Below are 13,247 nucleotides of genomic sequence, written 5' to 3' on the forward strand. Positions count from 1 at the left end.
GTGATTTCTGCGACCTAAGATTGTCTCTGAATATAATTTTTCACTGGGAACTCTGGAAAAATGTAAGGCTCCTTTTCAGCGGCGTAGTGTTGATAGATGGACCGAAGTCCTGAAGCCACTATAGAATGCCGTGTTGCTGATAATATGACCCTGCCGCCCGAAGTAAAGTCGATTTGCTGTTAATTGCATCAAGAATCTTCTGCCGCCCCAGGGAATGGCGCGGCTTTACCGATGTCTTTTAGGAAGTTTCCGGCAGACTTGCCTACGGTGTCGTGGATTATAACGCCTTTGACTTTTTTCCCGTTCATAGAGTCGTCCCGGAGGAAGGACTTTGTTTTGCGTACCGTCAAGCTACCTATTTCAAGAAATGTCTACCAAGATAAGTACTCAGGTTTTAATATTTTTGCTTTCCTACATGAGTCTGCCTAACGGATTACTTTTAGATGGACAGACAATTTGCAGAGCTCTCCTGATTTATGAATGCAACCTCCTATGCTTTACTTAAGGACTAATCTGAATTAATGTTAATATGTCAAAAAGATAATGCCTGTTTATCCTGTATGGCTGAGGATAAAAAATATAGTTTCGAAAGTAAAATTATTTTTTTTTCTTCCGGGAGAATTTGTGTGTTAAGATATGAAACAGTTTCTATAATGATTCATTTTAATTAATTACGTTCTTAATATTATAATTATTTAAATGGGTACTGTAATATTTTATTATTTAACAAATCATTATATTCATTACCCTTGTTATCGGAGTGGCATCGTTATATTTGTATCACGTAACCGTTGCTCTAGAACGTCAGAGATTGTTTAAAATTGTGATTCTGAAGTTTTACCAGCTAGTGTATGTATGAAAAATTTTTAACTAAAAAAAATATCTATCTTCGTAAACTAAAAATAAAATTTATGTTTTACTAAGACGATCATCTGTTATTTTGTTAAATACTGCAAAATACATTACAGTACCCATTCTGTCAGTAGGATTTCTTAATGAAATGCTTCTCGTGTAAGACTAAAGTTTTAATCAAGATTTAAACTTATATAATATATCGGAAGAAAAAAGAGCAGAGTTGAGTCAGCCAGTTGTTATTTTTCTTCTTATTAATTTATCTTCATTACTGCTAGTGGTTCATTTATTTAAGGGTTTAGATGATTTGCCTCAGTATGTTTACCTTAATGTTGAGTATTTTACTTTAATTGAACGTATGACCATTCCATCGGCACGAACCCGAAAAAAAACCTTAAAAAACACAACGCAATGTCTTCACATCTGTGTTAAATTACGGTTATATGGTGGAATTCATCATTGTATTTCGAAACATTAGTGCTAGCTCCTAAGTGTTTAGGAATTTCAGGTACCCTGAAATACGATTTAGTTTTATATACTCGGAAAGATGACCATAACACTCACACTTTATTTAAAGAACTACTTTTTAAACTTGCTTTCTTCTTTTAAAACCGTATCATTCGATGATGTAGAAAAGCTTGATAATTCGTAAAATAATGGTTGACTAGTCATCAGTTAATGAAGATTCTAGCTTCACGATAACGTGATTTTATTTTATTCACACAAAAACTATAGTAAATAAATTTTACATATATCCATCGGCAGAATAGGCAGGTGAAATCCGTACACATCTCTCTATATTCCCCGGCCCCTCTCAACTACTATTTTGGCGAAGTTCTTTCACTGGCGCGTCTGCGGCAAAGTCCCCATTTGAAGAAGTTTGCACTCTTGGCGTATGTGTCTTTTTTAAATTTTACACGTTTAGTAAAAATCCTTTCCTTATTTCAATATAATGGATATTGAACCTTGTAGGAAGAACAAAGCTAAATTTTCAGTATGAAAAAAATACTTTTATTTGAATTTTAAAACAGAACCAAAAAAATAAATGCTGCAGCTCTTAAAATTTTAAACTCTTAACTACTACAGTTAAAACTCTTACAACTGTATTATATTAAAATCTTAAACTCTCTAAACAAAATATATAAAAATCTTCGGAATCTTCTTCTTGTTGCTACACCGTAAAATGCAATTTTATGTCCTATTATTTATATTTCACGTTCTCTTTAAGTCACGATCTTTACAAGTCATGATCTTTACAAGTCACGATCTTTACACGTTTCTCCTTGGGAAGCGTATACGTCTCCTTAGAGACCATACGCACAGTCAAAATCTAAGTTTATTGTTTATGTACCTTTGAACCATTGCAAGATTATATTAGTTTCACTGTACATGTTTCAAGTACCTGTTTCCCTGTATCCTTTCGTACAATCACAAAGCCCTACACAAAATGCGTCATTTTATTGAAGTATACAAAATCACATATACAAAGACCATTGCATGCACAGTACTGATATATGATAATACAATAAAAGTCTTAATTTTATATAACAACATGTACATCAATGTGCACAATACTACGTTAATTAGTCGTAAACTTCTTTTAGTACAATAATACCATCAATAATATACGCATGTTTCCATAAAAGATCCCCTATGCGAGGGTGGTTCTAGTGAATCGATATATTCTAAACTGCATATTTCAAATATGTTCTCAGGTCTTACAATTGGCTGACTAGGAATCCTTTCTCTGTAAGTAACCGTTCTTCGTAGGTGACACTGTCTGCAGCTTTGGCAGTATTTTTTACATCACGTTTAATCGCTGTCCAGTAAAACGAATATTTTATACTTTATTTTGTCTTCTGTTCAACTAAGTGGTCTGCTAATGGAACATCAGGTGCCATTTTCTTAACGTATTCTCGTTTACATAAGAGTAAAACTACTTTTTTCACTCATTCTACACAAACCACTTCAGAATTCAGTAGTAATTAGGCCTCTAAAGTATATGAGTTTTGATTATTCTCGTCTAAAGTCCAAAGATTTTTCAATGATTTATCTTTTCGTTGCAACTTTAGAAACGATTTCCTGCTTTCAGAGTATATCTCACACGTCAATTTTTTAAATGTGTTATCTCTAATGTCTTCCATGGTCTCACATAAGTTTATATTATCAGACAATGCTTGATATTCGGTGCTGCGCATCAACATATCACTCACTAATTTCTTCGACACTGCGCAAGTTATCGGTACATCATCATGATAGCCATCATTGGTTTTCATAGGAATCACTCTTAATGCTGCAGTTTCAGCTTCCCCAAATACAGAAATAATTTTAATTTTTCTTTCTCCATCGTCACAGTCGTCAGAAACCAAGTCACTGCGAATCAGGGATATTTGATCACCGGAGTCAACTACTTCTTGAAAGTTTAACTTATCCGTACACTTTATTTCTATTCTGCTTACATTATCGAAACCGAAAACATTGTTTCAGCCAAAGGTGACATTGGAACAGTTATAAGGGCAGAAAGTAATTCTACACAATTTTCGTTATTCGTTGGTGTTGTTTGTGCTAATCCTTCTGGTAATTTTTCTACCTTAGATTTGGTATGTTGCTTCTTATGAGACGGCGAGGCTCTTGCAAAGTGCGTTTCTCCACCAGAGACAAAGTATGTTGGTTTTGAAATGAATTTCGGTTCTGTATTAACTGGATTTTCCTTTCGAATCCGTGATTTTTGTGCATTATATGTATTGTCATTTCGGTATGAAGGAAGTTGCTGATTTGGCCTTCACTTTTTAAAATTTGACGGATCTAATGTACTTCGATTAAATCCATAGATTTCCTGTTCTGAACCTTCAGAACCCATTTGCCACGTCTGATATTCTCCTTTAATTTACTACAAGAAGATCTGTCATTCTCTCTCATATTCTCATTATCGTTATAAGGAAACAGCCCCGATCCTCCTAGCCGGCACAAAATGATCAAAAAATTAGACTGTCCAGAAAAAAAGGTGTAAAATCTGAGCCTCAGTGCCAAATTCCAATTCCATCTTTGTTCGTATTTATAATTTTCATTATTGTCTCAAATAAATCTTTCAAACTTGAATAGTTCCTTTCAAAATTTTCCTTAAAATGTTTTCTACATTTCTCTCTTGCACTCCGGGTAAGCATACATTCATCGACGAAGTGTCTGGCTTTCCCAAACTTGTGATATATTAAGGGGGCTCATGCACCTTAGACCTCTTAACACCCTTCGAATATGTGACTGTTGCAGGAATTGGGATATTTTATTTATTTTGAAATCAATTACTTCCAACTTTTTACAGCTGGGTACATAATATAGCTGCTTTCTGAAATATTGTGTAGCGTTGCGCGCCTCCAACTTGCACGCAACCAAGAGGTGACTGTGAAAACTGGATAAAAGACAGAGTCTTGTTAAGGGTTTAAGTCCCTTTTTATTCAACGTAATAAATTACAAGTGCGTGCTCTTGACGCTCACAAACTGCGCCAACTCGGCGGTCAAATAAAAATAATAACCTGAAAAGAAACTAAAGACAAGACTCTAACTACGAGGCTCTCTAAAAGTAACTAACTCACCGCGTTTCACAATACCGCTGCTAATTCAGCAAACTTGAAGATCACTTGAACGATTAACACTACTTCCAGGCAAGCACACAGGCTGAAACGCGGGGTTCTTCAATTTCTGGCCAACTACCTCCGCGCTCGTGAAGTAAGAATATCACACCCTCGAACTCGTTTCCTTTCTATTTAAATCAGAATACTTCCGCTGATAATTTGAATCCTTGCGCGTTCTACTAAAATTTACATACTCTGGCATTGGCAGTTCCAGGGGAAAGTAAGGCTTGACAGGAAAGATAGTTTAAACTTAAAATAAATGTTAGTTAAAATAAATATAAACCCTACAAGTGATCAGAAAGTTTGTTGCCACAAATATTTTTGTAATTTAATCCGCTTTGTGATAAAAGTTTTCGTCATTTTTCCACCTTGCGCGCACGATATTTTAAAAATGGCTAATGGTACGTACTTGAAATTTGATGGAATTCTTTATATGAGCCCTATCTTTCAACTGAACCTAAGATCTGATGAATATTTTAATATTAAAAAATTTTATGGAAGAAAACATTACAGATTTTTTTAATAAAATACATTTTATAAACTCGACTCCAAACAAAATAAAACTTTAACATGAAATTCTTAGAATTTTTTGGTTCACAGTAGTTTCCAAATGTTATAAAAGCTATATATTAAATATGGAATTAAATTATGCAACAGAATATTTTAAACTGTGCGCGCAAGGTGGAAACATGACGAAAACTTTTGTCAAAAAGCGGATTAAATTATAAAAATATTTGTGGCAACACAAACTTTCTGATCACTATTTCAGAAAACAGCTATATTATGTAGTCATCCGTAAAAAGCTGGAAGTAATTGCTTTTAAAATAAATAAGTTATCCCAATCCTTGCAACAGTCACATATTCCAAAATCTTATGGGTTTTAAGGTGTACGAGTCCCCTTAAGCATTTATCATTATTCTGTAGATGGAACCAATTAAAATAAGAAGGGAAACACCCATGATTAATCGAACCTGATTTTATATCAACATTATTTATAATATTCATCTTCTTGTTTAACTTTTCTTTCTTTAGACGACTCCCAGCAAAAATTTCATTCTGTATAAATCCACTTTTCCATTTCAGCAATGGTCTTGAATCTTGGATGTCAAAATTATCAAATATCATATTATCAAAATCTCATATTCATCTAATCGATCGGGTAAATCGGATTGGATTACGATTTTAGGCCAATCGTCTATAAAATGACGTTTTACTTCACACGATACTCTGCTTTTATCTGATCCAATATCATAAGATTCTTTAATTTTTCAAACGTCGTAACTTTTAAACCTGTAATCTATTCTTCGAAATAGCTCGCTATTTCAAATGAAAAATCCTTCCACGTTTTATCATGCAATTTCTGATGATGAAAAAAATTCCTGAGGAAATTTTCAGAACTTAACTTAAATCTTTTAAGTAGAAGATCTTTTACGTTCTTGTAGTTCTCAGCTTTATCGGCAGGTTCACGTGCTCTTAATTGTGCTATTTCATAAGGCATTAAGCTTAAGATGTGTGAAATCCAGTCTATTTCTTTAACGTGAGCTCTACTAGCCTGCCTTTCTAATAAAATTAAATAAAGGCTCATGTCTCCCTCTTTTGGATCGAACTTCCGAAGTTTATAACGCGACCTTATGTTGTCATTAAACTATCCGAAATTCTCCGTTGTTTCTGCATTCTTATTAGCTGTTTATATCCGTAATTTCTTAAGTTCGAATTCCATTTTCCTTTCTGCTGCTTTAACGCTTCTTTCGTTCTTAATGGTGTTTATAATTCCATTGCAAAATTCTCTTCACACTCTATCTATAAGTATCCTCTATCTTGCTATCTATAAGTATCCTTTTTAAATCTACTACTTTATATTCCGAAAGTACCTTCTCCCAAAGTTCAACAGCTAAGATTCTTAAATCTTCCTTTTTAGTTTTACCTGGGAAAGCCATTTTTAACTCTTTATAACAGGTTTCTACTAATAACCAAAATTATAATCTTTAACTAAATGTAAAGTGTGCTCAGCGTTTTATCAACTGCTAATGAAACCCAATCAGATACTAAAGTATATTTGAAAGTTTTACCTTTAACTTATCTACTGTCTTAAAAAAAATGGTATCCTTTGTAATATCTCTATCCTTACAACTCTTTTAATTAATATTTCAATTTCACCATGATAATATTTCATTTATACAATTAAAGCTTTCTTAACAATAATACTATACGCGTCAATAATTCTACATAAATAAACGGCAAACTTTAGCAATATTCAAAATTATCCAACAGATTACTAAAAATTTTGGTTTTCACATTTAGAAATCGTATAATTAATTATTCACCCAAATCGAAAATAACTCGTGTAGATTATTTTAATTAATCTCAGAAGTAATACCTGTAGCTTTTCACAATTTCAATGATTACAAATAGCCAACTTTAGTAATATTTCAAACTATTCGTTTAGAAGAGTGATCCTTAATCCGTCGATCGTGAGTTACTAGTAGCTCGCGGGGACATTTTCGGCAGATCGCGATATCGCTCCGTTAGCTAAACTTGATTCCTTCACATTGGCACTAAGCTAGGTCTGTTCTAATGGTGGCGTGTTCAAGCAAAAAGCAAAAGAAACTTATCACTTTCAATCGGAATGGAAACTGATTACTTCTTTACCCATAATTAGGACAGATGTGTGTGCTTACTGTGCTATGCAAGTGTATCAGTTGGGAAGAAAGGCAACGTCGAACTTCATTTCAAAACAGTTTGCGCAGGGATTGAAAAGGATTTCGCTCTGAGTTCTGCTCTAAGGAACGAAAGATAAGTAGCTAAAATTTAAACTTAATGCTCATAAATCAACTTTATATAAAATCGCTAAACAAGAATAAAGCTGCAACTGAGGCATCATTCCGAGTTTCAAATATTATTGAATAAAATAAAATAAACCATACGAAAACGGTGAAATAATCAAAACTGAATTTTTAGAAGCTACAGATGCATTATTTGATAGTTAAAAAAGTAAAACTGCGATAAAGTCTGCTATTAAATCTGTACAACTTTCTGCAAATACAGTAATGAGTAGGGATGAGGGTAGGAATTCTGACGTTACCTCACAAATTAAAACTGATTTTGATCCTTCAGCTCTTTCTCCCTGCAATTCGACGAATGGTTTTTGAAAATTTTGGAATGATAGAGGAGCTCGTAAAGGTTATACCTTTAATAAGACGCACTACAGGACAGGACATATTTTAGCAGTTAAAGAGGTTATCAATTCAGAAAATATTCCTATAATTTGGTGGGCTTAGCAACTGATGGAGCTCCTGCAGTGGTAAGCAGGGAGAAGGGATTCATAACCTTAAATGTCATAAAGACAACAGCTTTCCAAAATTCCTATCTTAGCATTAATACACCAGGAGTCACTGCGTGGAAAGTTTTTATATATGCACAATGTAATGAAAACAGTGACCACAGTTAGAGAATCCACAATTCGGATATGCTTATTCAGAGCGCAGACTGATTAATTCGAATGCTAAAATGGTGATCTAGTGCTTCATGCGGAAGTTAGTTGGTTGCGTAGAGGCAGAGGCTTACAGGTACAGGTAAACAATTTTTGCGAGCACCAAAAACTTCATTAAAATCGAACAGGTATAGCTCCCAATCACTAACCGACTGTAAGAAGAAGAATGAAGCTGATGATAGTTCTTTAGAGAGAGGTTTAGAAATTTATTATTAAGAGAGGAGGACTAAAAAGGGAGAAAGGTTATTAGGAGAAAAAGAAGAAAACTAGAAGAAGGGGTCATTAGAAGGGTTATTGTGTAATGGGTGAATCAATTATTAGACCACCGGATGAGACCGGATCTCGAACACTCTGTACCTTTGGGAAAAGAGGCAAATCTAATAAAACAATTTTTACATTAAGCTAGCATAGAATATATCATATGACAAACTTATAATAATACTTAATATAAAAAACAGAAAATAAAATATAGAATAATACATTAAGTATAGAATAATATATAATGAGTCATATAATAAAATTTTGAATTTTCCAAATTTGGAATAAAATGCTAAAACATAGAATATATCATAGCAAATTTAAAATGATACTTAAAATATAGACTAATACATAAAGTATAGCATATTGCATAATATATCGTGTAATAAAATTTAGAATTTAGAATAAAATATTAAAAGATAGGATAATACATGATGTATCCTATAATAAAATTAATAAAATAGAAGTATAAAAAATGTAGAAGAGAATAATATTGTATTTTAGAGTTCATGATCACAAATAGTTTGCAGTATTCATTAGGCAGAGTTCCTGAGTCATTAAGGTGTTCATGTAAAAAAATCAGGGTTTAAGTTCATGTATTTTACATGTCTCATAAAATATTCATGACTCATTTTTATCATGACACAGCTATCAACATCATGGCTCATCTTTTCAGTTCTAATTTGCTGTCGTGCCTTAATATTTATATTTTATTTTGTTTATTATGGATTTGTAAGTCTTTGGTTGCTACGATCAATACAAGTAAGTATTTGTTACAAAGATCGATGATTGATCTTTAAAATTCTAAAAGGTTGAAAATTAAATATTTTGTTATATTTCGTTTGTTGTAGATGAGGTAACTCTGCATAGATCTAATCCAATTGTATTAAGATTTATTTCATATTTGAATTTATTTCATATTTGAATGAAGATGCTGAAGTTTGATTGCTATTCTTTTGAAGAATATATCAACATTTCGGGTTGTACGAATATGAAAAGTTTTCGTAAGAGGACATGAGAAAAGATACTGATCACTGCATCCTTTCTGGCCGCATATACAGATATCAGTGTCTATTAAGTTCCTTTGATGAAAATAAACAGGATGTGGCTCATGGCCAGTAGTATAACTTGTTAAAAGGGATTTTGTACTCTTGGTGACAGTATTGCAGTTGGGGTAGAACTGGTATGCATTATTCCATCGTTCTTGCCATAATTGAGTAATTTGTTCTTTTATGGAGAGTCTAAGATAAGATTTGGGGAATTTTATATATAGAAAATTGCTTTTATGATTAAGAGGAACTTCTTTGGCATATTTGTCGACTATTTCGTTACCATTATTTACAGAGTTACCAGGCAGAGGTTTACAGCTGTTTCAAGAGTTTCTCCTTGCTTTAGTAGAATTTTTGAAAGAACGGGCTTAATCCTTCTGTGAACTAGAAGACCTGGTTTGGCTGCAGAAATTTTTTCTCTCGCAGTCATCACGGAAAAGTTAAATATCCTTAACATGCAGCTTCAAGGTAAGGATAAAAATATTCGCGGAACCATTTCAGATGTTTCTTCATTTCAAAAAAAAAAAAAAAAAAAAAAACTGGAACTTTGGGGAAAATGTATCATCCAAGGTGAATACAAAAACTTTGCCTGTTTGAAACAAAAGCCTGGATGGGCAAGGATCTTTAACGCCTAGTTACAACAGCAATCAATACGCTGAAATTATTTTCGATTTGAGAAGTGAATTCAACAAGCGCTTCCAAGATTTCAAAAAGATTTCAGTTATTGCACAGTTCAAATCGCCTCTTATACAGACTGATGGTGAAGAGTTCTTTACCTTTGTCACGCAGGATTTTGGTTTGCAAGAAGACAATGCTGTAGTGGATTTGGAATTGTCTGATTTTTAAAAAGATTTATCTTCAAAATATCTCTCTTCAAGTTCTGAAAATATTTCTTCTCTTGTTCATTACACACACTCGCTGATGAAAAAAAATATAGAATAACTTGGAAAATGTATTCGAATGGCAGCTGCTACCTACTCTCCCATCATTAAAAAATTTCTTGATGACAAAAGAGAGTTCCATTTTTCCCATTAAAGTTAATAAACCTGATAAAAAGTATGTTATTACATTTCTTTTTTATTACTAACTGTGCTTCGATTTATTTCTTAAGTAAAATTTAATTTCATTTTTTTTGTTACATACAGTTCAATTAAAATTGATTTCATATTTACTTGAAATATCAGTTTATAGGCAATTTAGCAAAGGTAAGATTTTTTTTTTTTTTTTTTTTTTTTTTAAGTGGATAGTTATTTTGGTTGGTAGCTCACAGTAGGATTTAAAAACAGTACGGTAACTCAGAAGCTTCATAAGTTTGGCGACTTCTAGTTTAAAACATTATCAACGGTAATACTTGCAACTTATTACAACTCTCAAATGAGTAAAATAAAATGGTGAATATTAACATCCTTTCACATTAACTAACATTTTGCTAAAAATATCAACTTTTACAGCATTTGATATAATTTGCAATTCATATATTTACTTCTATTACAGAAACCAAAAGTAACTCAGTATTTACTTGGAATATAATATAAACCAGAATTAACAAAATGGCACAGTAACTGGAAGCTACGAAACAAACTGATTTCTCCCCTCTCGGTTTTCCACAGCTATCTAATGATTTCTTCATCCTACAAAGGTTGCGCCAATAAAGTTTAGTTGTTATATACTCGGAAAGATAACCATAACATTCACACTTTATTTCAAGAACTACTTTTTAAATTCGCTTTTTTTTTTTTTTTCTTTTTTTGCAATTTAGTGATGTAGAAAAGCTTGATAATTCGTAAAATAATAGTCGATCAATCATCAATTAATGAAGATACTAGGCTTCCGAAAACGTGATTTTATTTCATTTACACAAAAAAGTATAATAGATAAGTTTTACATATTAGTACATCGGCAGAATACGCCGGATTCAGTTGACTCTGAATCCATTTCCGAACACTGACAGTGATAGCGTAGTATGTTATTGCATGCCTTCCAAGAGGGGTTTATGTGTGTTACTTGGAGTTGATATAATAGATCGACGTTTCATTGTCGGTTAATATAAAATTCCAAAAAGTATCGTCTTCAACTTCAAACCACGTAGGAACAAATAGGCGATTCGCAGGCGCCTCATCACTTTGTTTTGGTATCTCAAATGCGTGTAATCCATATGCACATACCTTGTCATAGCACAAACGTATTTTTAATGATTTCTGCATTAGTAACATTGACTGAAAGCGTCGACGCAAATTCTTTGATTTTGGTAAACATATTCTCTCGAATAACCGCATTAACACGATCAAATTTTGTCGGGGTGATGCACTGTCGTTCTCCACTGAAACACTTTTATCACACAAACGCTTCAATCTTATTGAGTTCGCTCTTTCCCATATTGTGAGTCTACTGTAAATAAAATATATGTAAGTCTGTAATAAATAAGACTGGATCGAATAAATAATAGTCGATAAGCTTTTTTACGCACAACGTTTATTGACGATTACAAAAGACGATCTGATACATATACATAATTATGACATTACTGTTTCTTTTTATAAATAAACACTACTGCCATCTATTGGCGATCGGAGGATACATAGTCATAAACTTATATTTAACATACTGTGCCCATACTGTATTGCAGATACCACTTTTTACCTTACTGTGCTTAGAGTATCTGGCAAATTTTAGATGACTGGACGTTTTCGCGAGAAATTGGATAACAATGCGTTGTTCCATGTTCCCAGGCAACTGTTTTTCGCTTATGATTCTCGCCACTGCAAGCCATGATAGAGTCTAATAAACATTACAAGTAAGCCTGAATCTAAATGGGATGCTCTAAGCTCTAATCCACATGGGAGGCAAGGCTGGGTTTGTGACTGTACTTACACTAAGATACGCAGAAGTGCACAAGAAGTTTGCGGATTCATTGTGCTGTGACAGCAATGCTCCCGTTCGTATTTGAATCCCCTTTTACACTGAAACGAAAATATCGAAATATTTGAACAAATTTAAAATAAGTTAAAAACTTCATTAAAAATGCATTTTCTTTTATGAAAATTAATAATATCTTAATTCACAATGAAATACATTTTACAATTTAAAAATCCCAGAAGAATTTTTTCTTTTTTCTCATCTACATCATCTACAACTACGTTTATAAATCTTAAAGCCAATTTAATGCGATTTAGCACACGCATTCTATTTTTTCTGGTTTATTACATAAACACTATCCTAACTCTTGCAGACAGATGTAGCCGTAGATTCTCCACAATTTTATTCCTGGATGACACTATTCTTTCAACGCATAATCTAATCCACACATTATTGGCCTCAATATGCACCCGACAGTTTTTGGAATCTTACATCATAATGCATAAAATGAAAGATAGAAATAAGCTAACGGTAACATGTTATTTTGACGCAGGCGAGCGGGAAAGTGTATGATGCAGTTTAGATGGATATGTTATGAATAATGACTATTTTAGGACAGAAAGGATAAGTACTGAAATTAAAATGAAGAATAGGGCGCAGTAAAAACCATAATATACATATTTTTATATGCAGTATTAATAATATATTTTTATTGAATCTTAAAAGATTTTGCAAGTTTTAAAACTGCCATTTTGTCAAGAACTATTATTCATTCGAAATTTTGAATACGTGGAGTGGAAATTATCTCAAACTGTAAATTTTAGTCCTATCTGATCTGCGAATTTTGGATTATTTCATTCAACCTCTAAACTACTTATATCTCTAAAATAAGTATCAAGAAACAATTTAAATACTCATTTTATTCTGATTACTTTGTGCATAGTTAACCTCTTTGTCCTCTATTAGTGGTTCACAACAAAGAATTCCCGACCTGGAAATTGTTAAAGATCAATTAAATGCAAATCCGAGGAGCGAAGAAAAGGAAATAAATTGATAAAAGGGTGAAAATGACCGCTTTCTCGCTGAACTCTACCCGATACCTGAGAAAGAAAG

The sequence above is a fragment of the Stegodyphus dumicola genome, chromosome 10 (genome assembly GCF_044657685.1).
Source record: "Stegodyphus dumicola isolate Sdum_Otavi_A_Nest chromosome 10, ASM4465768v1".
Taxonomy (NCBI): domain Eukaryota; kingdom Metazoa; phylum Arthropoda; class Arachnida; order Araneae; family Eresidae; genus Stegodyphus; species Stegodyphus dumicola.